The following is a 24,554-nucleotide window of genomic DNA, read 5'->3' as shown; positions in this document are numbered from 1 at the left end:
ATCTTCATTTAAGCCAAAAGTCTGTGTTTTCACAAGTAAAAAAAAAAAATCAATGAAGCAGTCATGAATGTATACTTAGTTGTTTTCTTCCTCTTGTAGTTCAAAAATATGTAATAGAAATCAGTTGTTTAACATGGTATTGACCTTGTTATAATCTACTTGACTTGAGCAACAGTTTCTTTTAAAACTTCATGTATATTATACAATTTTACTGATAATTAAACTATAATCTTGTTTGAGTTCTCCATCCTAAAGGGTAGTCCTTTATTTTATCACATTTTATCTAAAATGATTTGGTATTCAAGCATCAAATTTTGAAATTACTTCTACAAAAACCAGAAAACGTGTATTGTTTCCTGGAAATAGTGAATGATTAGTACTATAATAATTGCCATTATGATTGACTAAAAGTTAGACATACGTTATATTTTAAGTACAGCATGTCAATGATCTATACCAATATAACTTTGTTGAATAAATATTGTGTAGTTTACACTATCCTTTTCTTTTTCTTGTAGTAATTGCTGTTTTTTGTTCAAGTGGAAACTGCCCACTTTCATCGTTTCTAGTTCTTAAAAATTAATCCAAACCACCTTTTAAAATATTTTTCTTCCTTTCTTTTCTGCCTTTTTTCCCTGGGTTTCAACTTCATAATTTCTATATCTATCAAGATTTCACATTTCATTTATTCCCAACCACTTAAATGTTTAAAAATGTAAGCAAATTGTATTTTGTGTAAAAAAGTAATACACTGTCTTAAAAGTAAAAGACTGATTTAATGCTCCATGGTTTCAGAGATCCAGAGTCCTTCTATTCTAATGGTAAAACAAATGTGCCCTACATGTTGTGATCCACATTAAAAACAACAGGATGTAGGAGGAAGTTTTAAAAACATGGATAGAATGTAAAACCCAGCAGGAAGTTGACACTCTGCACTTCCATTTCCATCTAGAATTTAATATCACGTCCATTTGTATCTAGAAGTCAGGCTTCGAAAACATGTTTCTTTTAGTAGATATGTGTCTGGTGGGGGAGGGGGAATTTAATAAAGATGAGAAAGAAAGAAAGAAAGAAAGAAAGAAAGAAAGAAAGAAAGAAAGAAAGAAAGAAAGAGAAAGAAAGAGGAAAAGAAAAAGAGAAAGAAAAGGAGAAAACGAGAAAGATGGAAGGAAGGAAGGGAGGGAGGAAGGAAGGGAAGAAGGAAAGAAAAAGCCTATCATGAACAATTAGTATTCTCTGTAAGTTTGGATCCCCAGTTATTTAAAAGTTTGTTGTTGTTTTAATTAGAACCATTGAGTGACATTTACTCAGTGTCTGCTTGTATATCGGATTCTTCTTCTTGCCCTTGAATCTACTGCTATAAACTGCTATATTTAATATTATCTTTGTTCCGAAATAATATTTCTTTTCTGAATTAGGAGTGGAACATATGTAAATTATCTGTTAAATTAATTTCATAAGATTTTATTTAGAATTTTATGTAATAGGTATAATGCATGAAACTAAATGTATATTCATATATATATAAATGTATAAAGATAAATCTGTAACTTAGTTTTATATGTGTTATCCTTTTCAAGCATTTTAAGAGTTTTGGAATGAAAACTTAATTATCACAAAATGAATGTGAAATGTTCAGTATTTATTTATCTCAAATATATTTCAAAATTATACATCCACATGCACAAATCATGGCTAATACAAAGTCTCTATTGATCATTAAAATTATACTTAAAAATCAGCTAGATTTTGGCATCTATTGCACCTTGCATTGTTTTTTTTTTTTTTACAGTTTGTCTTCCTCATATCTAATTCTGCACTTCTCATTTCTAATTCTGTTTCCATTGGTAGTTTTGCATTTTTTGTTTATTGGATTGTCAAACACTTATCTATTTTATTTAAAAAACAAACAAGCTGCTGTATTTACTTATCAAATTGAGGCTCATATTTATCACTGCTGAGTTGTCTGAGGAAAGAATATAAATCACACATAGAACTTTGTGTTGTTTATTTTGTGAGGTTATATGGCACTGGGATATAAGTCCATGAATGGTAGGTAGCATAAGAGTCTTGGTAGACAGAAATGTGCCTCTTTTTAATCCTTAGAGAAAGAAATTATAGATGTCTGATACATAAGGTATGCCTTTTTGCAAGGATGCAAACAACTGGAAGTTGTGGAAGTAGAGCAGAGTAATCCTTTATAAATGTAAATTTTTTTAAGGTTAATTTCAGTGTTGAGATATATTTTCATATGACTTCCTTTTTCTGAAGCGTGATGAAAAGGAAGGAATTGGATCTATAGGCTACAGTTTTTTATTTTCATTAGGCAAAATGTTTGTAGAATATTTGGAAAGACATCAAAGATGTTTTTATGAAGGACTCTTTAAGATAGAGTGGAGGAGAGGGAGTGGAACATGGGAAAAGGAAACCAAGATCTACATGGGTCATTCAGGGCACAAAATAATAGGGTTATCATATTGATGGAGATATGATAGGAAGATGAGTTATGCTTTTCTTATATACAGAAAACAAAATAATCTGTCAGCTCAAGGAATTGCAGATCAGTAGTAAAGGGTCTAATAGTGAACAATATTCACAGAGAATCAAGCAAAATCCTTGAATTGATATAAGAACAAAGAGCTGCTACAAGTAACACCTACATACAAGATAAATGCAGATCAACACATAGTGACTCTGTTCCCTGGTCACTCAATGCTTGTCCCAGATGCACCAAAGGATTGGAGACCTGAGACAAGATTGAGGAGATAAAATTCATTGATCTGATAAGTTACACTTTCAAGAGTGAAAGTGGGCCACTGTTGGAGCAAGAGTGGCAATGGCCCCAAGAAGCTCTAGCTTCATCCTTTTAAGCCTGCTTTGTGTACACATAAATTTGGCTTTGATTGACATTTTTGACTGTAAGCTGGTGGTTATAGAATATTTTGGCCTCTGCACATGGCACCTACCCATGATGCATTCTCTTATAATTGTATTTATTTATGTATTGTACATTTATGAGTGTCTAATGAGCTTTTGTTGTGACTTTAAAGGTACTTAAAGGCAAGTTGTACCCTTTGTGTGCATGCTCAGATATTGGAAGTCCTCTTGTGGCTTTTGAGCCAGCTCTGTGGTTAGCCCCTACCTGTTCTGTTAAGTCCATAGAGGTGGCTCTGAAGTTGTGGCTGTCAACCCTGGGAGGTGTCACCGAGGGTGTTGCCATCTCCTGCTTTACCCCTCCTTGTTCATGCCTAACTAACTGCCTAACACTCCATCCTCAAGTGATTGAACCCCAAATCATTGGGAAATGGGATAATGGCTTCTTCAAGCTGTTAGGAGGCATTGTGAAGGTTTTGAGAGTTTATCACTTGCTGACTGTCCAGAGAGAAGGCAGTGGTGGCTGGAGGTGATCAACCAAGAGTTGTAAGCATCTAAGGTTAGTATCTTTGCTTGAGGACCAGTTGGAAATTGACTACACTTAACCTGGAGGAGACAAAGAATACCAACATTTTGATTAGTTTTGGTTTAAAGAGTAACATTAAGAGAGCCCCTAGAATGAGGGGACTAAAGGAAGTAAGGGTGTAATTGTAAACAGTTGTGGACAGATGACCCAGGAAGACAAGTATTCCCTTGGTATGGAGATTTTTAAGTAAGGCAAAGAAGGAAGTAAAGGATTTGGAGGAGAAATGATCCCAAATCAGGGACAAAGAATTGAGCTGTAAAAAGGATAAGGTGGCTATGGCAAACTCTATTCCTTTTTTTGTGTGTGTGTTTATTTCTGAGGGAGAGAGAGAGAGAGAGAGAGAGAGAGAGAGAGAGAGAGAAGCAGAGAGAGAGGGAGACACAGAATCTGAAGCAGCCTCCAGGCTCTGAGCCGTTAGCTCAGAGCCCAATGCAGGGCTCAAACCCATGAACCATGAGATCACAACCTGAGCCAAAGTTGGAGGGTTAACTGACTGAGTCATCCAGGTGCCCCTGGCAAGCTCTTTCCTTAATGAGATAACACAGAGAAAGACAGAAGACTTATTTTTCATGGAATCTTTTTTTTAAGTTTATTTATTTTGAGAGAGAGAGAGAGAGAGAGAGAGAGAGAAAACATGCATGGGGGAGGGGCAGAGAGAGAGAATCCCAAGCAGGCTTTGCGCTGTCAGTATGAGCCTGATGCATGGCTTGAACCCACGAACCACGAGATCATGACCTGAGCCAAAATCAAGATTCAGTTGCTTAATTGAATGAGCCACTCATGCCCCCATGAAGAATCTTTTTGAAGAGTTAACTTCGAGTGTTCGAGGGATTCACTAGGAGTAGACATCTGTGGTGTCTGCTGGGGGTTGATTCCAGGGTTTAACTCTGGAATGATGGATCAAGCTAGGGATTCCTGGTACCTTGATGGCTATAGGGGAAGACAAAAGAACTGGAAAAGGCCCTTTGTAAGTACGTTCCAGTTTGGACTTAGGGCAGCCATCTTCTCAGATTTTGATTAGAACTTGGTCATCAGGTTCAAATAGAGAAGGTGTCTCTTATTTGGTAGTGGAAACTGTTAGGATGCATTCCTTTAAAGCCTGCTGAAATTTGGAGAGAGAGAGGATATGAGTTTGTATTCCTAGGGTCTCTGGATCTACCAAGAAGTCTGTAGTGAGGAAGAGTTGCCAGCACAGGGCCTCAAAAGGACTTCAACCCAGGGCCTCCTTAGGAGCTGACTACAGAGAAGAGAACGTGGCTAGGTTTCTTTCCAGTTTAGTGATATTTCTTGCGTGATGTTTTTAATAATAATTTTTGGGTATAGGCTGGCCCTTTATACCTTTATATCTGTGGCCTCTAAGCACAATAAAGGTGGTATTTGATACCCAGTGCTTTGGAGACAGATTGAACTACGGTGGCCACAAACGAGTGTCCATTGTCACTTTGAAGTGACTTTGGGAGGCCAAATCAGGGGGTTATTTCCATGTAGAAGTTTGAGGACTGCTTCAATTACCCTTTTGGTCTGTGTGGGGTATGCCTCTATCCATCCTATGAAGGTCTCAACTGCATGAGGAGGTATTTGTATCCTCTGCAGGGTGGCATCTGAGTAAAATCCATCTACCATTGTTCCTCAGAGTAGTATTCATGCCTCTGTTTCAGTTAGATTAATTGAAGCCAATGGATGCCCTCAGGGCTGGTATATGTTCAGGTGGGGTAAGAGGAGGTTATTTGTTGAATCACCTGGGACAGTCCTTTACCTTGGAATGTTCTGGAAATGAAAGTTTGTAAGGCATCTCCTCAGGGGTAGCACTGAGGGTGTGGCCAGCACCTGCTTTATCCCTCCTCCCTCCTGCCTAACTAACTGCCTAACAACCCTGGGTGTGATATGTAAGCATGAGGTATGTAGTAGCATATGAGGTAGTAGCAGCAGAAAAAAAAAGTTATGACTTATTTGCCTCTTTTCTCATAGAGTTGGAGTTTTTGTCAACTCCTCTTGAAGTAAGCTTCTGACTGTTTTGATTAATACAGTGTAGCAGGAGCAATAATGCTATGACATCCAAAGAAAGATTACAAAAGGCCCTCCAGCTTCATCTTGGTCCCTTTTGGAATGGTCCCTCTGTGGGGAACCGGGGTGACTCAGTTGGTCGGGCGTCCGACCTCATCTCAGGTCATGATCTCCCAGTCCGTGAGTTCAAGCCCCACGTTGGGCTCTGTGCCGACAGCTCAGAGCCTGGAGCCTGCTTCAGATTCTGTGTCCCCTTCTCTGCACCTCTCTCACTCATGCCCTATCTCTCTCTCTCTCTCTCTCTCTCTCTCTCTCTGTCTCTCTCTCCCTCAAAACTAAATATTAACAAAAAGAAAGAATAGTCCCTTTTAATGGGCCTTCCAGATGTTCCCTTACTGGCCCCCATTTCAGGCTATGAAATTCCAAGCCACCAAAAAAAAAACCTCATGTAGGTACTCTGATCAACAGTCCCAGCTGAGTTCAGCCTAAGAGTAATCCCAGCCCTGTCATCAGACATATTAAAGAAAAAGAAAAAACCTTCAGTTAATTTCAGCCGCATCATTTGTGTCCCTGTCAGGTTTTAGAGTCTTCTCAGATGAGGACCCAGTCTTTGTGGAGCAAGAACAAGCTGTCCCTACTGTGTCCCCTCTAAATCCCGATGCAGAGAAACCATGGCCATAATCAAACGGTGCTTTATACCTTAAATCAGGGTCATTTGTTAGGTAACAAAAGGTAATCAGGAAAAAAATCACAAACTCACATGTGGTTGATAGGAAGGGAAGTTTTGCAATGAGCTGAGAACAGAAAGTACATATGAGGCAAGAACAGGAAAGCTACATTATTAATATGTATATTTACTTACCCTTTTATATGTAATTTGGAATTTTGTGACAGATACATATGTACATCCATCCGTACATAAACATGCAGTGAATACCACCTCTATGCACATTTAGGCTAAAAAACACATTTATGATCTACCAATATATGCCAAATATTGCTGCACATTCTTTTAACAGAAATTCTTATTATACATTCTTGATGAGACTAGAATCCAAGTGAATATTACTGTTTAGAAAAAATATGTTGTGATAAAAGTATGTTTCAACAAAAAATTGGTAGATACTTTTTGCAGAAAATTAAACGTAATATATTGACGTTTCGTATCATCTAAATAATTTCGATTTTATTAGTTCTACAATATTCAAATAGTTCAAATTTTTAATTGTACTGTTTTTGTTTTCATAATTTATTAAAGTATAAATGATAAAAGGAAATATGTATACATTACATATGATATAATATTTATATGCATATTATTATAGATTATATATGTTATAATTATAATACTAAAATATTATATATATATGTAATATTTCAGGTTCACCAATGTACTAAATTTTAAAAATTGAAAACACCCTATTATTACCCCCAAGATGGAGATCATTTCTGTAATCCAGAAAATTCCTTCATTCTTCTTTCCGGCTAAACTTTGCCTGCCATTCATTGAACATTACCATTTACTGATTTTAGTCAGCATGAATCAGTTTGCTTGTCCTTTTATATAAATGGAATCATAGGTGTAGTAGATAGTCTCTAACATGACCACTAATAATTCCCACTTCCTGATCTTCATGCCCTGAGGTATTTCCCTCCCCTTGGTGTAGGCTGGACTTAGTAATTTGCTTCTAGTGACTGGGATATGTCAAAAGAAGGTTACTTCTAACATTAAGTTACAAAGAGACTGTGTCTTCTACATTGGGAGCTCTCGCTACCTCCCTAGAAAGTCAGCCTCCACCGAGCTCCACAGAGCAAGGAACTGAAGGAAGACTCACAATCCAATACTTCAGCAGGAAACAACTCCCCCAACATCCACATGAGTGAGTTTGAAAACAGATCCTCCCCTTATTGAGCTTTCAGATGCCACATCCCCAGTCAATACTGACTGCGAAGCTGGGAACTTGAAGTCAGAGGTACCTAGTTAAGTTGTGCTCAGATTCCTGACCCACACAAACTGTGAAATAAGAAATTGTTGTTTTAGGCCACTAGGTATTCCTGTAATTTGATAAGAACAATAGATAACTAATACATATATGATGCAGGTTTGGGTTTTCTTGTGCTCAACATGTTTTCAAGATAACATGTATTTGGAATTCATCCGTGTTATAATATGTAGCAGTAGTTGATATTTTGCTATACCTAAGTAGCATTACATTCTATGAAAATGCTAGAATTTTTATCATCCCCAGTTGTTGGAATTTTAACCATTTCCTCTTTTGGTCTACTATGAATAAGACTGAGTAAAAATTGGGTTTTTTGTTCCTTCGTCAGAACATATAAGTACATTGTCTTTTTAAACTACATTTCCTTTTTCACACACCCATTAACAATATATAAGAAGTTAACTTGTTCTACATCCTCTCCAACATTTTGCATTATAATAGTTTGCTTAATAGTAGTTGTTCTAGTGGTAGGAAAGCATGATCCATTGTGGTTCAGTTTGCATGTCCTTGATAACTAATGATATTCATAATTTTTCATGTGCTTTTTCAACATGTTTCAACATGTTTTTTTAGTGACATCTGCTCAAGTTTTGCACTGTTTACCTATTTACTTATTTATTTATTAAATTCAATGGCTGTCTTCTAAATACTGATTTCTAAAAGTTCTTTATATCTCAGAAATAAGTGTTTCTTCAGATAAACCTACAATGAATATTTTCTTCCAGTGTGTGGCTTATACATTCATTTTTCTCATGGTGTCTTTTGATGAGCAGATTAGCTATGCTCATTCATGTATTTACATATTTACCTTTTATTTTAATCTTTATTTCCTCCTACACATTTGGACTTCCATCTGGTGTCATTTAACTTCAGAATAGAGACATTTTCATCATTGATTGTTGCACAGTTCTCCTGAGACAATTAAAGTAGATTTTTAAAATTTATTTTAATGTATTTATTTTGCTTCATTTTAAAAATGATGTTCTAAGATAAAGAATTCTAGGTGTATTTATGTATTGTTGGGGAGAATACAAACAGGGACAGCTACTGTGAAAGTAGCATGGAGTTTCCTCAAAATGTTAAAATTAGAACTACCCTATGGGGCGCCTGGGTGGCTCAGTCGGTTAAGCGTCCGACTTCACCTCAGGTCATGATCTCACAGTTTGTGGGTTCGAGCCCCGCATTGGGCTCTGTGCTGACAGCTCAGAGCCTGGAGCCTGTGTGTCTCCACTCTCTGTTCCTCCCCCGCTCATGCTCTGTCTCACTCTCTCCTTCAAAAATAAATACAAACATTAAAAAAAAAAAATAGAACTACCCTATGATCCAGCAGTGACACTACTGGGTATTTACCCAAAGAACATAAAAATACTAGTCCAAAGGGATACATGCATTCCTATGTTTATAGCAGCATTATTTACATAATAAATATAACATAAATATATGGATGCAGCCCAAGTGCATCCATCAATCGATGAATAGTTAAAGAAGATGTGGTAGATATATGCAATGGAATATTTTTCAACCATAAAAAGGGATAAAGCCTTGCCATTTGTAATGACATAGATAGAACTAGAGTGCACTCTGCTAAGTGAAATCAGTAAGTGAAAGACAAATACCATATGACTTCACTCATACGTGGACTTTAAGAAACAAAACAAAAGAGCAAAGAGAAAGAGAAACCAAGAAACAGTCTCTTAACAAAAGACAACAAACTGATGGTTACCAGAGGGGAACTGGGTGGGAGGATGGTTTAAGCGAGTGATGGAGATTAAGGAGGGCACTTACCGTGATGAGCACAGGATGATGTATGGAATTATTGAATCACTATATTGTACTCCTGAAACTAATATAACACTGTATACTAACTGGAATTAAAAAAAGAAAAATAAAAGAATTCTGTTCTGCCCCCAGCACTCTAAAGATATAATTCCAATGTCTTCTTTCTCAGATTTTTTTTTCTGATAAAACTTTAAGCATCATTTTTGTTTACTTATTTATTTGCAATATGTCCTTACCCAATATTTTCTGTTATTTCTTCTTTGTATTTAGTGCACAGACCCTTGACTGTGATGAGTCGTTTGATTTTCTTTGTGTTTATTCTGTTATGGACAGACTGAGCTTCCTGAATTTTTGAGTTGAGTCATTATAACACTTTGGGAAAATTCTTGGCCACTCTTTTCTTAAATATGTCTTGGGTCCAATTTCTTTCTGCTCCCTTGGGACTCAAATTAAATGAATGCTAGAACATTTGATGTTTTCCACAGATCTTGAGTATTCTCTTTAATTTTATTGTTTTTACTCTTCATCTTTTTTTTTTTAATTTTTTTTTAATTTTTTTTTTAATTTTTTTTTAACATTTATTTATTTTTGAGACAGAGAGAGACAGAGCATGAACGGGGGAGGGGCAGAGAGAGAGGGAGACACAGAATCGGAAACAGGCTCCAGGCTCTGAGCCATCAGCCCAGAGCCCGACGCGGGGCTCGAACTCACGGACCGCGAGATCGTGACCTGGCTGAAGTCGGACGCTTAACCGACTGCGCCACCCAGGCGCCCCTTTACTCTTCATCTTTGACATAATTTATAGATTGGCTTTAAGTTGACTGATTCTTTTTTTTTCAGTTGTGTCTCATTCTGAATTTCAATAATGGGTTTTTAACATTATTATATTTGTTAGTTCTAGCCTTTTCATTTGTTTCTTTTAATAGTCTCCATTTCTACATTGAAAATTGCCATCTGTTTATGTATCAACTTTTTCCAAACTTTTTATCTAATATTTTTCAGACTTATTTAAAGTTTTTTTTTCTGATTATTTCAAAATCTTCTTTTGAACTTTTCTCTCTTGAATATGGGCATATGTTTGTGTTACTTTGGAATTTCACAATGTTAATTGTATGTAGATTACTGTCTTTAAAAAGAACAAACGGTGGAGGTTGACACAAAAATGTGATTTCCAGAACATACCCCATATTCTATCAGGCTGCTAGATTATATGACTGACATCTAGTCAGTAGCTTAGCTGCATTTGACTTTTTTTTTTACACAAGTTTTGTTAATTTACTTCACCACTCACTTCAAATATTTTGAGACCATGATCCGTACCTGCCCTTTCATAGGAATGGGATCTGAGTATCTCACTTGGATTTATAGCTCTGATAAAATTCATCTCTACTGTGGGAGATTCTTTTTGATTTTCAACCTACTTCTAGATTTTTCAGTGTGGGTGTTTTCTATGCTCTCTGCTCTGCTCAGTTTTTAACTGTCTCATATGTCCTCTCTTCATGACACTCGCCTGTTCATGGCCTTCATCAGGCTACTGCCTGGCACTCAGTGCCAGCCATTGGTGCTTTGAAAGTGCTTCTCGGCTCTTCTGCCTTGTCCTGACACTTGGGCTGTTGCCTTAGGTGCTGGAGTGCCTTATGCCACTTTATGGAGAACTGTGTCAGCTCTGGTTCCTGGTGCCCACCTGTTGGCATTCTCTTCATATGTACTTGGTGAAGACCATCAGGGAAAGTGTTGCCAAGTTGGAAGACACTCACTCCATGGCTGGGAATCCTTAGGGCTCTAATTCATCATGCTGGCCTACACACCGACACATAGCCCTTAAAATCGGTTGTTTTTCTCCCTTTTCTTTTTCTTTTCCCATGTGTTCCCATTCTGTTCTGCATCCAGAATAGAAGATTTCTGGGATAAGTAACTAAGGGAATATTATCCCTGATAAAGGGCAATTCTTTTTCTAGAATTTGTTTTGTTTAGATTTTGTAAATGCTTCGTGCTCTGACAGGGAAGAGAAAGCTATGACTTTATAATTTATTTGGCTTGATCGTATTGTTATAGTAGGAGTGACAGTCACTTATAACTTACTACATTCTAAACAGAGCAAAATTATTTTTAATAAACATTTAACTTTATTCACAAAGAAAGATGTCCACCATAATAATTTTATTTTTTATTCTGTTTCTTTGTATGTGACACTGTCATATGTGAAAAGTTTAATTTTAGACATGAGTCACTTCTTAAAATGTTGTTTAATAGCTTTAGTATTTTCAGAATAATAAATACATAATTTAAGTTCTCAATTTATATATTCAGTTGAGAACTTGAAAAGTGTTTCATTCTCATATTTTCTTCCATGAAATTTAGGCTTTATATAAATCTAGAACTCATGTATTAACTTAATATTGGTAGAGATACAAAAATGCTAAGCCAGTTAATCATTGTATTTATCACTATCAATTATACATTTGTAAACTGGTTTTGGCTCAGGTCATGATCTCACGGTTTTGTGAGTTCGAGCCCTGTGTCAGACTCTGCGCTGGAAGCACAGAACTTGCTTGGGATTCTCTCTCTCTGCCCCTCCACCACTCACACTGTCTCTGTCTCTCTCAAAATAAATAAATAAACTTAAAAACATTTTTAAAAATCTCTGAGGAGGAAAATAAGTGTGCATATTTTTTATTAAATTATTTATTTTATTTTATTAAATTTCAAATGCACAGTTAACACCTATACACCCTTCAAACAGATGCATCAAATGTTAGTATCTTGCCACACCTGTCCCTCCTCTCTTTATCTTTCCTTTTGCCAAATCACTGCAGATGGGAGGAAATTCCATCCATGTATGTCTCAGGAAAAGGCCATCAGGTCTATGTAACCATAATAAAGTTACTATAAATTACCTACAAAAATCAAGCGACATAAAAATATAACCAAACAAATAGACCTCCCTATTTTCCTTGGCTAGCTCCACAATTCCCTTTTTATCTTCTAATTTTTCCGTCCAGATTCCTATACAGCATGTTTCTGTGATGTCTCTTTTATCTTGCCCAAGCTACATCATCACCATTGCTCCTCTCTATTCTTCATGACTTTTGAAAAGTACACACCAGTTACACTGAAAACGTGTCCTGCATTGTGAATTATCTATTTCCTTTTCACTAGATTCTGTCAATAATTTCTAAAATCATATTAAATAGATGATGCTGTCGAACTCCTTCTATCCAACATGCATACGAGGGTGTCCCACATTTGTGATGGAAAATTGAACATTTAGTTAAGGAAGAGACTGACAGATTTCATTATTATTAGAGTATATTTTTCAATTTGTAATTAAGAAGTAAACTGTAGGATTATTCTTTAAGATCATGTAAAGAATCTTTTCTTTAACAAACATTCGTTCACACAATGATTTTTAGTATCTCTTGAGTATCTTTGTCTGAATCTTTAATAATTGATGATTTTTAAAGACTATCAATTATACGTTTGTAAACTGTCACATCACTACAAAAAAAAAACTTTCTTCACTTTTGTTTCTTTTTCTCCTTATGGATTCAAGTAATTTTTTAGTTAATTCAGTTTGTTATAATACATTACTGCCATGATTATTTTTTTTGGATATGTTATTGAAATATGAAACACATAAAGAAAAATTCATAAGCAATTTCACTCCTTGATTCATTTTCACAAAGGGAATAAATATTTTTATCTGTTAATCAGATTAAGGAAATGACTTTGTGAAAATCTAAACAATTCTGATATCCTCTCCCAATTACAGTCCTCCAGACAGCCACTGTCCTGACTTGTAAGCTTTCCAGGATGGTCAGGAAAAGCCACTGCATCTCACAGTGCTGGTAGTCATTATTCTTACCAGAACAGGCAACTTCTTTGATCATCAAGACTCATGCTTCAGAATTAATTATTCATAATGCTACTACTATATGTCACTAATTGCTATTATCCCATTTCTCATTAGCTGTTACTGATATCAAGTCCAAGGATCACATGTAAATGAATTCCTGGATCTCATTTTTAAGGGCCTGTTTTCTGGGACCACTCTTTGAACCATATGATAAGCCAGCCACGTCTCATCAGAAAAGCAAAATCTAAGTTAATTATGTCAAACCAGAGAGGTTAATATGTGGATTTAATATGAGTTATTGGAGAAATGAAATGTGAAACAGGCACATGAGGGAACACTGAAATAGTAATTTCAGGAAGAAGTTACTACGTGGAGTGACAAAGGAGAAAGCTTTTGGTTATTACTATGTAGAAACTTAAAGAATGGATGTAGTGGGGCGCCTGGGTGGCGCAGTAGGTTAAGCGTCCGACTTCAGCCAGGTCACGATCTCGCGGCCCGTGAGTTCGAGCCCCACGTCAGGCTCTGCGCTGATGGCTCAGAGCCTGGAGCCTGTTTCTGATTCTGTGTCTCCCTCTCACTCTGCCCCTCCCCCATTCATGCTCTGTCTCCCTCTGTCCCAAAAATAAATAAATGTTGAAAAAAAAATTAAAAAAAAAAAAAAGAATGGATGTAGTGCTTAATTTTACGTGTCAACTTTACTGGGCCATGGCATGCCCAGATGTTTAGTTCAGTATTTTTCTGGATGTTTTTGTGAGGATGTTTTTGAATGAGTTTAACATTTACATTGATGAGCTGAGTACAGCAGATTGTGGGTGGGCCTCATGGAATTAATTAAACATCAGAACAGAACAAAAAGGCTGAATGAGAGGGAACTCCTGTCTGACTGCCTTGAGCTGAGACATCAATTTTTCCTGGGTTTCTAGTCTACAGGCTTATGGACTGGAACCACCATTGGCTTATAGTGGAATGCCTCAGGTCTTTGGATTTGCACTAGAAATACTCTATAGGTTTCCTGGTCTCCAGTTTGGTGAATGCAGATCTTGGGACCTGTCAGTATTTATAATCACACACACACACACACACACACACACACACACACATGCAATGATGCTATTTCTGGAAGTGCTAGGAAAAAAGCAACCACTGCTTGAGTAAGGAGACATTTCTGTGCTAAGTCCGTTAGGAAAGCAAAGAAAAAAAATGGAGAAAATCGTTTCTCTGTCCCCCTGCTGTCCAGTCTTCCTTCAGTGCCACCTTCCTGGTACTAACACCTAACAAAAGAGTGAACAGGTAAAAAGAAAAATATCATTTGCAGAGATCCCACACTCATATCAAAGAGTAGTTTAATAACCCTGACTTCTGGATTATAGATTAGGTTTGTCAAAATTTGAACTTTATATAAATGAAATCATTGAGAACAAATAGTACGTACTATTTTGCATACTATCTGTGTGTCATTTATATATAATTCCATCTTTTTTTTTTTTAATTTTTTTTTTCCAACGTTTATTTATTTTTGGGCAGAGAGAGACAGAGCATGAACGGGGGAGGGGCAGAGAGAGAGGGAGACACAGAATCGGAAACAGGCTCCAGGCTCTGAGCCATCAACCCAGAGCCTGACGCGGGGCTCGAACTCACGGACCGCGAGATCGTGACCTGGCTGAAGTCGGACGTTTAACCGACTGCGCCACCCAGGCGCCCCAATTCCATCTTATTTAGTGTTGGCAGATATCTATATTTTCATTAACAATTCTTGGATTTAGCGCTTTGGGGGTAAATTGACTTGCCTTTATTTTTTTTAATTTTTTTAACATTTTTTAATTTTATTTTTGAGACAGAGAGAGACAGAGCATGAACGGGGGAGGGGCAGAGAGAGAGGGAGACACAGAATCGGAAGCAGGCTCCAGGCTCTGGGCCATCAGCCCAGAGCCTGACGCGGGGCTCGAACTCGCGGACCGCGAGATCGTGACCTGGCTGAAGTCGGTCGCTCAACCGACTGAGCCACCCAGGCGCCCCTTGACTTGCCTTTAATTTGCTATCTGTAATTTCTAAAATGGTCTTCAAAAGTCCAATTTATGATGCCTAATTTCATTCTGTATTAAAAAGCTTCAGGTTCACATGGTCCAAGGGTGAAACTGTAGGTCTTCCTGTGGCTGCAGCAGCTTGAGAGCAGACTATGAACTGTGGCGGCCAGAGTTATGGCAGGACAGGCCTTTAAAAAATTTCTTCCCCTCCTTGACTGAGTTTTAGTTGTAAAGAGTGCAGCTTAACAGTAACCAAAGGAGGCATCATGCTTCCAGAAAAATCTTAAGGAAAACTATTGCAAGCACTAGCAGTTAGCTGTTGGATTGGGCTCTAAAGGAAAGGGTGGAGAACTTCAACCAGTTAGCATGAAAGTTGGAAATAGATAAAGTTCTTCTCCCAGAATGTGGAGACACCAAAGTAGTTCTGGTTGACAAGGATTATTTCTTATGTAGAGACAGTGACATTCTCAGAAAGTATGTGGACTGAAATAAACCATTACTGAACTGGCATCACATGAAAGCTGCCCATTCCACTGAAGCTGTGAAATTATTCATCATGTAGATAATTTGCATGTCTCTCTTTTATAATAAACTAATGGTATCTCCCCCCCCAATAAGTCAATAAGAAGCTTCAGATTTTTGTTTTGTGTGATATTTTATCCTTTTCTGAAATGAAAAGATTTGTATTTGAGAAGCACAATAGTTACTTCAATCTTAGATTGGATTAAAACAACTCAGATTTTAACATTTCAGATTGTGCACTATGCTGTTAAGATGGTAAAATTATCTGAAATAAATTTTAAATTAATCGACAAATGTTTCATTTGTCAATTTCAAAATGTTTTGATGGGTAAAAATGAAAAAGTGTTAAAAAACACTTGTAAGTATGTGATTTAGGAAAGAAGATACAGTGAAATCACTTCTAGATTAACTGCTAAGATGTATATTATCCAAGATTGCTTTATATATAATTATATATGAAAAGATAACATGAGTTGGTAATTATACATTGTAATTTCTAATTCATTTTTTAGTAATCTCCCCCCAACATGGGGCTCAAACCCACAACCCCAAAATCAAGGGTCACATGATCTTCTGCTTGAGCAGACCAGGCACCTCTATACTGTCATCTTAAACAATGAGTTATTAAAAAGTAAATTACATAATTTCAAGGCAAATTTGCATATCTGGTGTTCATTATATGGTCACTCAGCATGTTTCTGATACAAAGTGTAGTTTAATTTTCAGAACTGACCAAGGAACATTAACTTAAATATTTTAAACACAATTTTACATATTTTTATACAGTTATAAAATACTGGTAAATATATACTGGTCCAAAAATATTGAGTTATCCTGAGGTTTTTATTTATAAAATAGATTTAAAAATCAAATGGCAATGTTCCCGTTATAAGATAGCAAGTATCAGGGCACCTGGGTGGCTCAGTAGGTTAAGCAGCCACCTTAGGCTCAGGTCATGATCTCATGGTTGATGAGTTCGAGCTTCCCTGGGGCTCTATGCTGACAGCTCACAGCCTGGAGCCTGCTTTGGATTCCGTGTCTTCCTCTCTCTCTGCCCCTTTCCTGCTCATGCTCTGTCTGTCTGTCTGTCTCTCTCTCTCTCAAAACTAAATAAAAGTTAAAAAAAAGAAAAAAGAAAAAATAGCAAGTATCTTTTATTTTCTATTTTTAAGTAGGCTCCATGCCCAATGTGAGGCTTAAACTTACGACTGTGAGATCAAGAGTCATACGCTGCACGGTTTGAATCAGCCAGGCGCCTTGATAGTGAGTATCTTTTTTCAACATTTCCATAGTTTTTCCTACAGTCATAGTCAGGATATTATCTAATAATTTATTAGTATGAACAATGTCCAATTCATGTTTTTAAAGCCATAAACTGATTTTTCTGACTATATCATCCATTCTCCATTCAATTTCACACTTCTTAGAGCTAAGAAATTTTTCACTGGAGAGCAACTTGGTAATTTCATTTGCTAGATTGAAAACTTTTTTGTTATTCCTTATTACCAATAGAATAATGTTTAAACTAAAAATCCAGGAAATTTCATCATAAAAAAATTAAAAGTAAAAACTAATGTGTTTTTAAAATAACTAATGTGTTTCAAAAAAAAATAAAAAAACAATGTGTTGGTTGCTTATTACATATTACATATTTGAAAGCTATTGCTTGAGTTATTCTGCCTTCTATTTAGTAGATAAGATTATTATCCCCATTATATAAATGAGAACAGAGAAGATTTAAAAAGTTCAATGACTTCCCCAGAGACACATAAGTGTATACAGAAATTCATCCACACTTTAAATCTAGAGCCCAAGCTTATCCACTGTCAGGATCATTGTATTCACGATAGATGTTCTTCCCAAAGCAGTCAATAGTATTTATTTATATTTTACATTCTATGCATATTCTCCATGCTAAAAATGAAATCAAAAATATATTCCTGTATAGATTGCTGTAACTTTTTTTTCTACCAAAACAAAATGTTGGTTACTTACCTATTTCAGGTTCTATTTCTTTATAAAACCTTTCTTATAATACACTTGCCAAAAAACAAACAAAAGTTTAAAAAAAAAACCCACCAGCCAGAAGGTTTCTTTCTTTGTAACACCTAAGAATTTCTTATGCTCACATAATTCAGATTCAGAAGATGTTCTATTTTATCATGTCTCTCATTTGTGTATGGGAAATATTTTCAAATGTTAAGCGTGGTTCTCTCCATCTAGATGCACCTCATCGTCCTCTTTCTATGTTTTTTTTCTTTTCCCCTGCCTGAAAAAGGAGAGGAAATTTTCTCTACTTTTAAATTTCATAGACTTCTCTCCCTTTTCTTCCATCCAGCCCAGGCCGACATCTATTTTCTGTCTAGGAATATGCTTTTCCTGTCTAGGGTTTGAGCAGTTTGTTTTTTCTCGGGCAATTTTCTCTTGCATGGTGCAAATGATGTTAGATAAGTCTGTGTTTGGCATCAAAGTTGTATTTGCCTTCTGCTCATTTACGTTGTGAACTGTGCACACAGGAAACAAAATGTTTCCATGGAAGAGGGAGAAGGAGTCAATGGGAAAGTATTCAAATCTCAATGTAGTATGCCAGACACAGTCTCTCACAACAAACCTTTCTATCTAGCAAATAAAGTTGAATTACTTTTCATTGTGTCTTCCTTCCATAGAGAAATTTAATGTATCCTTCCAAACAGTAGTGCTTAAACACTAAAGCAGTGTCATTCTACAAAGGTACATATTTTTTTCCTTATGTTCTCTAAGTGTTTGAAGAATGAACTTATATATTGGCTAAATATCTATATCCTTCTATATTTATATTATCTTATTTCTCACTGAGATTACCCTTAGCCCAGGTGTAGTCATTCTCCAAAATAGATGAGCTCCATAGCAAGTGACTAGTAGGTGAAAAATAGGAAAATACTTGAACAACTGGCTTGTTCAGTTTTTAGATTTTTACATATAAGCATCTGGTTCCCTAATCCATTATCCCAGCCATACATAATTTCTCTTCTGAAACATTATTCTGCATTTAGTCTCTGGATTTAACAAACAAGATGTCCTCTGTTCATGTATGTCCAAGGTGGGGAATAGATCAAGCAGAAAACTACTATGTGAACAGTACCTACCTAATGTAATCACAAGATGGAATTTCTTGTCCCTTTCTCATTTCTTCTAGACCACAATGTCTGCCTGGAAATGGAAATGGGTGCTGATTGATCACTTATGTTTGCCTAGCTAGAATGGCAGCAAACAATTTTAGTTGTCTGATTTCCAAGACTACTTAGCCTCACCCCTTCTCAGTTAAGTTTTCCTTAGTTTTGACCTTTGCAGACCTGGCGGCTCTTTAATGGGCATAGTTTAGCATGAACTCTCAAAAAAAGAGGGAAAGTTTTTTCCTAAACACATAATAGATAACTTAGAATTAAAGCCATCATTTCCCCTACTAACCAGAGGCAGGGCACACATCTCTTTGAACTTGCTACTCTTCTAGATTTTAGTCTTCTCCAAGGCATAGTCTACTTTCATGTATCCATACTACAGAGTACTAATGGACATATATTCCTGGTGAAATCCCAACACAATTGTTTTGTAATATTGCTTTTGAAATATTGTGTTGTAAAATAGCTGGAGAAAGGATTCCAACATGTATTACATCGCATAGACAGCTAGGTTGAATATACAAAAGGGCCACTCTAGATTTGTAAATTCCATCTGCACTTGTCAAGCTTGAGCTTGGGCTGTGCCCTATTCATCTAGGGAGATCTTTACTCAGCAGTAAAACTCTAATTCCAAAGGAGGGGTCTTAAAAAAACTAATCCTATGCCTTCTCTTTTCAGATAATTTACTGAGATAACTAGAAAATATATTCTTATTAACAAATCTAAACAACTTGCTTTTTCTCTCCTTTTCTTTTTCTCTTTCTTCCTCCCTTCCTTCCTTTCTTCTGCCCTTCTTCCCTCGCTCCCTGTCTCTCTCTTTCTGTCTTTCCTTCTCTCTCTCTTCCTTCCTTCCTTCCTCCCTCCCTCCCTCCTTCCCTCCCTCCTTCCCTCCCTCCTTCCCTCCCTCCTTTCCTCCTTTCTCTTTCTCTCTCTTTCTTTCTTTCCCAGCCACACTGTTCTCACCCAGAGATTTTTAAAGCATACATTCATTCATGGGGCGCCTGGGTGGCTCAGTCAGTTAAGTGTCTCACTTAGGCTTAAGATCTTGATCTCGCATTTCATGAGTTTAAGCCCCATGAGAGGCTCTGTGCTGATTCTGTGTCTCCCTCTCTCTCTCTCTCTGCCCCTCCCCCACTCATGGTCTGTCTTTGAAAAATCAATAAACATTTAAAAAAATTTTTAAAAACATGCATTTATTAGATCACAATATTGTCAACTCAGTCTCAGAGTGGTCCCCTGGTCTCCTCACAATGGCTGTAATTTATTACAACCTTATACTCTACATCTGTTATGAAAAAGGCTCTTGATTGCTCCCTCAAAAGCAACTGATTATAATTCTAGATGTTGTTAATAAGCTCTTTGTGCATATCTGTGATTCTAGAAATTTTTAACTGTGATTTGCTAAGTCCCCACATGAATTGGGAGTAGATCTCAGCCTTCCAATTGAGATATGCAAGAAATAAGCTTTTTTCTATTTGTTTTAAATTGTTATTTAAATTCTAGTTAGTTAACATATAGTGTAATATTGGTTTCAGGAGTAGAATTTAGTAATTCATTACTTACATATAAAACCCAGTGCTCATCACAAGTGCCCTCCTTAATACACATCACCCATTTAGCCTACCACCATCCACCTCCCCTCTAGTAACCCTCAGTTTGTTCTCTATAATTAAGAGTCGCTTATGGTTTGCCTCCTCCCTTTTTTTTCCCCTTCCTCTACGTTCATCTGTTTTATTTCTTAAAGTTCAGACATGAGTGAAGTAAAGCCATATGGTATTTGTCTTTCTCTGAAATTTTACTTAGTGTAATACATTCTAGCTCCATTCATGTTGGTGTAATTGATAAGATTTTATTCTTTTTGATGGCTGAGTAATATTCATATGTAGGTGTTTGTGTATACATACACATGTGTATATATGTGTATATATATGTACATATATACATATATATATACCATACATATGTGTGTGTGTGTGTGTGTGTATATATATATATATGTATGTATATGTATATACCACTTCATTACCCATTCATTAGTTGATGGACACTGAAAACTTGGGTTCTTTCCATAATTTGGCCACCGTTGATAATACTACTACAAACATTGGCGTGCATGTGCACCTTCAAATCAATATTTTTTTGTATCCTTTGGGTAAATATCTAGTAGTGCTATTGCTGGGCCATGGGTATTTCTATTTTTAACTTTTTGCGGAACCTCCATACTGTTTTCCAGAGTCGTTGCATCAGTTTGCATTCCCAGCAACAGTGTAAGAGGTTTCCCTTTTCTCCACATTTTCACCATCTGTTGTTTCTTGTATTGTTAAGTTTAGCCATTCTTACAGGTATGAAGTGATATATCATTGTGGTTTTGATTTACATTTCACTCATGATGGGTGACGTTGAGCATCTTTTCATGTGTCTGTTAGCCGTCTGGATGTCTTCTTTGGAAACATGTCTATTCATGTTCCTGCCCATTTCTTAACCAGATTGTTTTTTTGGGTGCTAAGTTTGCTAAATTCTTTACAGATTTTGGAAACTAGCCCTTCATCAGATATGTCATTTGCAAATATCTTCTCCCAAATCATAGGCTGCCTTTTAGTTTTGTTGATTGTTTCCTTCATTGTGCAGAAGGTTTTTATCTTTGTGAAGTCCCAGTATTTCATTTTTACATTTGTTTCCCTTGTCTTTGGCAATATGTCTAGTAAGAAGTTACCTTGGCCCATGTCAAAGAGGTTGCTGCCTGTGTTCTCCTCTAGGATTCTGATGGTCTTCTGCCTCACATTTAGGCCTTTCATCCATTTTGAATTTCTTTTTGTGTATGGTATAAAAAAGTAGTCCAGTTTCATTCTTCTGCATGTTACTGTCTAGTTTTCCCAGTACCATTTGTTGAAGAGATTGTTTTTTTTTTCCACTGGATATTCTTTCTTGCTTTTTGAAATTTAGTTGACCATAGAGTTGTAGATCTATTTCTGGGCTCTCTATTCTGTTCCATTGATCTATACATCTGTTTTTGTGCCAATACCATACTGTCTTGATGACTACAGCTTTGTAATATAGCTTGAAGTCTGGAATTGCGATGCCTCCAGCTCTGCTTTTCTTTTTCAAGATGGCTTTGGCTATTTGGAGCCTTTTTTGGTTCCATATAAATTTTAGAATTGTCTGTTCTAGCTCTGAAAAATGCTGGTGGTATTTTGAGAAGGATTACATTAAATGTGTAGATTACTTAGGGTAGTGAAGATATTTTAACAATATTTGTTCTTCGATTCCATGAACATGGAATGCTTTTACATTTCTTTGTGTCCTTTTCCCTTTCTTTCAAAAGTGTTCTATAGTTTCCAGAGTACAGATCTTTTACCTCTTTGGTTAGGTTCATTCCTAGGTATCTTATGGTTTTTGGTGCAATTGTCAATGGGATCATTTCCCTGATTTCTCTTTCTGCTGCTTCATTATTGGTGTATATAAATGCAACAGATTTCTATATGTTGATTTTATATATTGTGACTTCACTGAATTCATGTATAAGTTCTAGTAATTTTTTGGTCGCGTCTTGGGTTTTCTATAAAGAGTATCATGTCATCTACAGATAGTGAAAGTTTGACTTCTTCCTTGTTGATTTGGATGCCTTTTATTTTTCTTTGTTATCTGATTGCTGAGGCTAAGACTTCCAGTACTATGTTAAATAACAATGGTGAGAGTGGACATTCCTGTCTTGTTCCTGACCTTAGAGGAAGAAATAAGCTTTCATAAGTATATAACAACTGGATTTCCTACTGCACACCATTCTGATGGAATGACAGGGAAAAAAATTAAATCAGTCTTTTCTATGTACAATCATTTTCCAGGATGAGTTGGAACCTTTGAGGAATGGGTTAAAAAGTGCCAGATAGTAGGAGTTGGCATCTAGAATTTTTCCTAACATTTGAAATATTATGTAATGCATTATTTAATATCTATTTCTTCAAATATCTGTTAGATCTTTGAGAATAGTACTGTATACTTTATTTAACTTTATTTTAAAATATCAATAAATTTTAGTTGAATGAATTCTATCTTTTACTTTGTTATTTCCTATTTTTTAAAAATGAGAGACATATAATGAATTATTTTGAATCAAGTTATGAAACTATGCAATGTATTTATACAAATAAGTATGCAAAATCAATTATATAATTGTTATTTGAATCTTTGTATAGATTATTTAATAATATTTACAGAATTCATTTTAAACACATTTTGAAGCTCAATTTTGATTAAATTTATCCTCCTCTATAAACTTAATTATCCCATTCCAACTTCTCACATCTCTTCATATACACACATATAAATACACATACATGTATATATGCAAACATAATTTCAGAGTATTGTTTGATAGATATTAGAGTTTATAAGTTGATGCCACAAACCTTGTCCTGTGGGAAATAGCATGTGTGTGTGTGTGTGTGTGTGTGTGTGTGTGAATTTGTGTTTATGTATGTCTGTTATTGGTGTAGAAAATAAATGAAAATATTTGAAAGAAAACAAGGGCAATGCTAATTTGCTTAGCTTTTACAAACTAAAGTAACTATTTTGGATGGCATAAACACTCTGAGATTGGATCAATCCATTTATTATGGTATCCATATAAATACTTTTGAGCAAACAAAATTGTATACATCCCTATATAATCAAATATATTTTAAACTCTTTGTTTGTATGTTTTATGATAGTCGAGTGTGCATGTTAAACTACTCTTACAGTAAAATAAAACATTGGCCCTGCTTTTATGAAGATATAATAGAATAAAGTGAACTAGGTAACTGAGATATTGCAAAATGCCCAAAAATATTTTATATATTTTGGATCTAAACTTAGGCTAATTACCAGACAGAGAAAAAAACATAGAAGACAAATAGGAAAAGTCATTAATATCTTATATTTATGTACTTTGCTTATGGTTCTTAATATTTTACTGTTTAAATAATTACGTATCAGATAGCTCTTTCTGCCCAGTGGATCCTGTCCCTGTGTTTTAATAAAACCACTTTTTTTACATAAAAAAAATGTGCATCAAATTGGCATTATTAATATTGGTTTCTACCAGAAATAAAGCAGTAGGTAAAATTTAAAAATGTGCTTCACTCAACATTTTCACAATTGGCAATTCTCATTCATTTAAATTAATATATGGGTACACTTTAGAATTAAATGAAAATAGTTCTAGCTAATGCCTCAAAATTCCCTGTTGTATGGTATAACCTAGACTTTAAATGACTCATAAATATAACCTTAATCAATAATGAATTAACAGCAATATTTTATAATATAGTTGAAAACATTTTCCTACTGCTTCATTAATGATAAAGATAAGACCAGTTGCATCCTCGATTAAGCTAAAAATGTGTCAGGGCTATCACACTTTATTCATCATTTACATATAGCCTATTGACAGTTCACAACTAAAGAAACACACACAAAGATAGTAACATCATGATTCAGTGCTAATTAACTGTTTTTGCTGGAAGTCTTCCTGTTAATATTATCATGTTATTCTTGAATATTTTGAACTATATTTTATAGGATATGTTTTGTATAGTTTTAATTAATCCAACATTTTTTGTTCATTTTTGGTACTAAATAAACAAATATGACCCTTTTCCATCTTACAATTCAAATATAGCTTTAAGTAGAGTATAAAATTAACATCAATCTAAACATACATATGAAAATTTTAAGATTAATCATTATTACCTAAAATCAACTATATAA

General features: G+C 35.6%; 1 pseudogene; it reads left to right on the top strand.

The window, feature by feature from the left end:
• Positions 1–15,300: 15,300 nt before the first annotated feature.
• LOC122479369 lies at positions 15,301–15,613 on the top strand (annotated as a pseudogene).
• Positions 15,614–24,554: the final 8,941 nt, after the last annotated feature.

This window comes from Prionailurus bengalensis, chromosome A1 (genome assembly GCF_016509475.1).
Source record: "Prionailurus bengalensis isolate Pbe53 chromosome A1, Fcat_Pben_1.1_paternal_pri, whole genome shotgun sequence".
Lineage (NCBI taxonomy): Eukaryota > Metazoa > Chordata > Mammalia > Carnivora > Felidae > Prionailurus > Prionailurus bengalensis.
The sequence above is the reverse complement of the archived record's forward strand: the minus strand, read 5'-3'. Positions and strand labels throughout refer to the sequence as shown.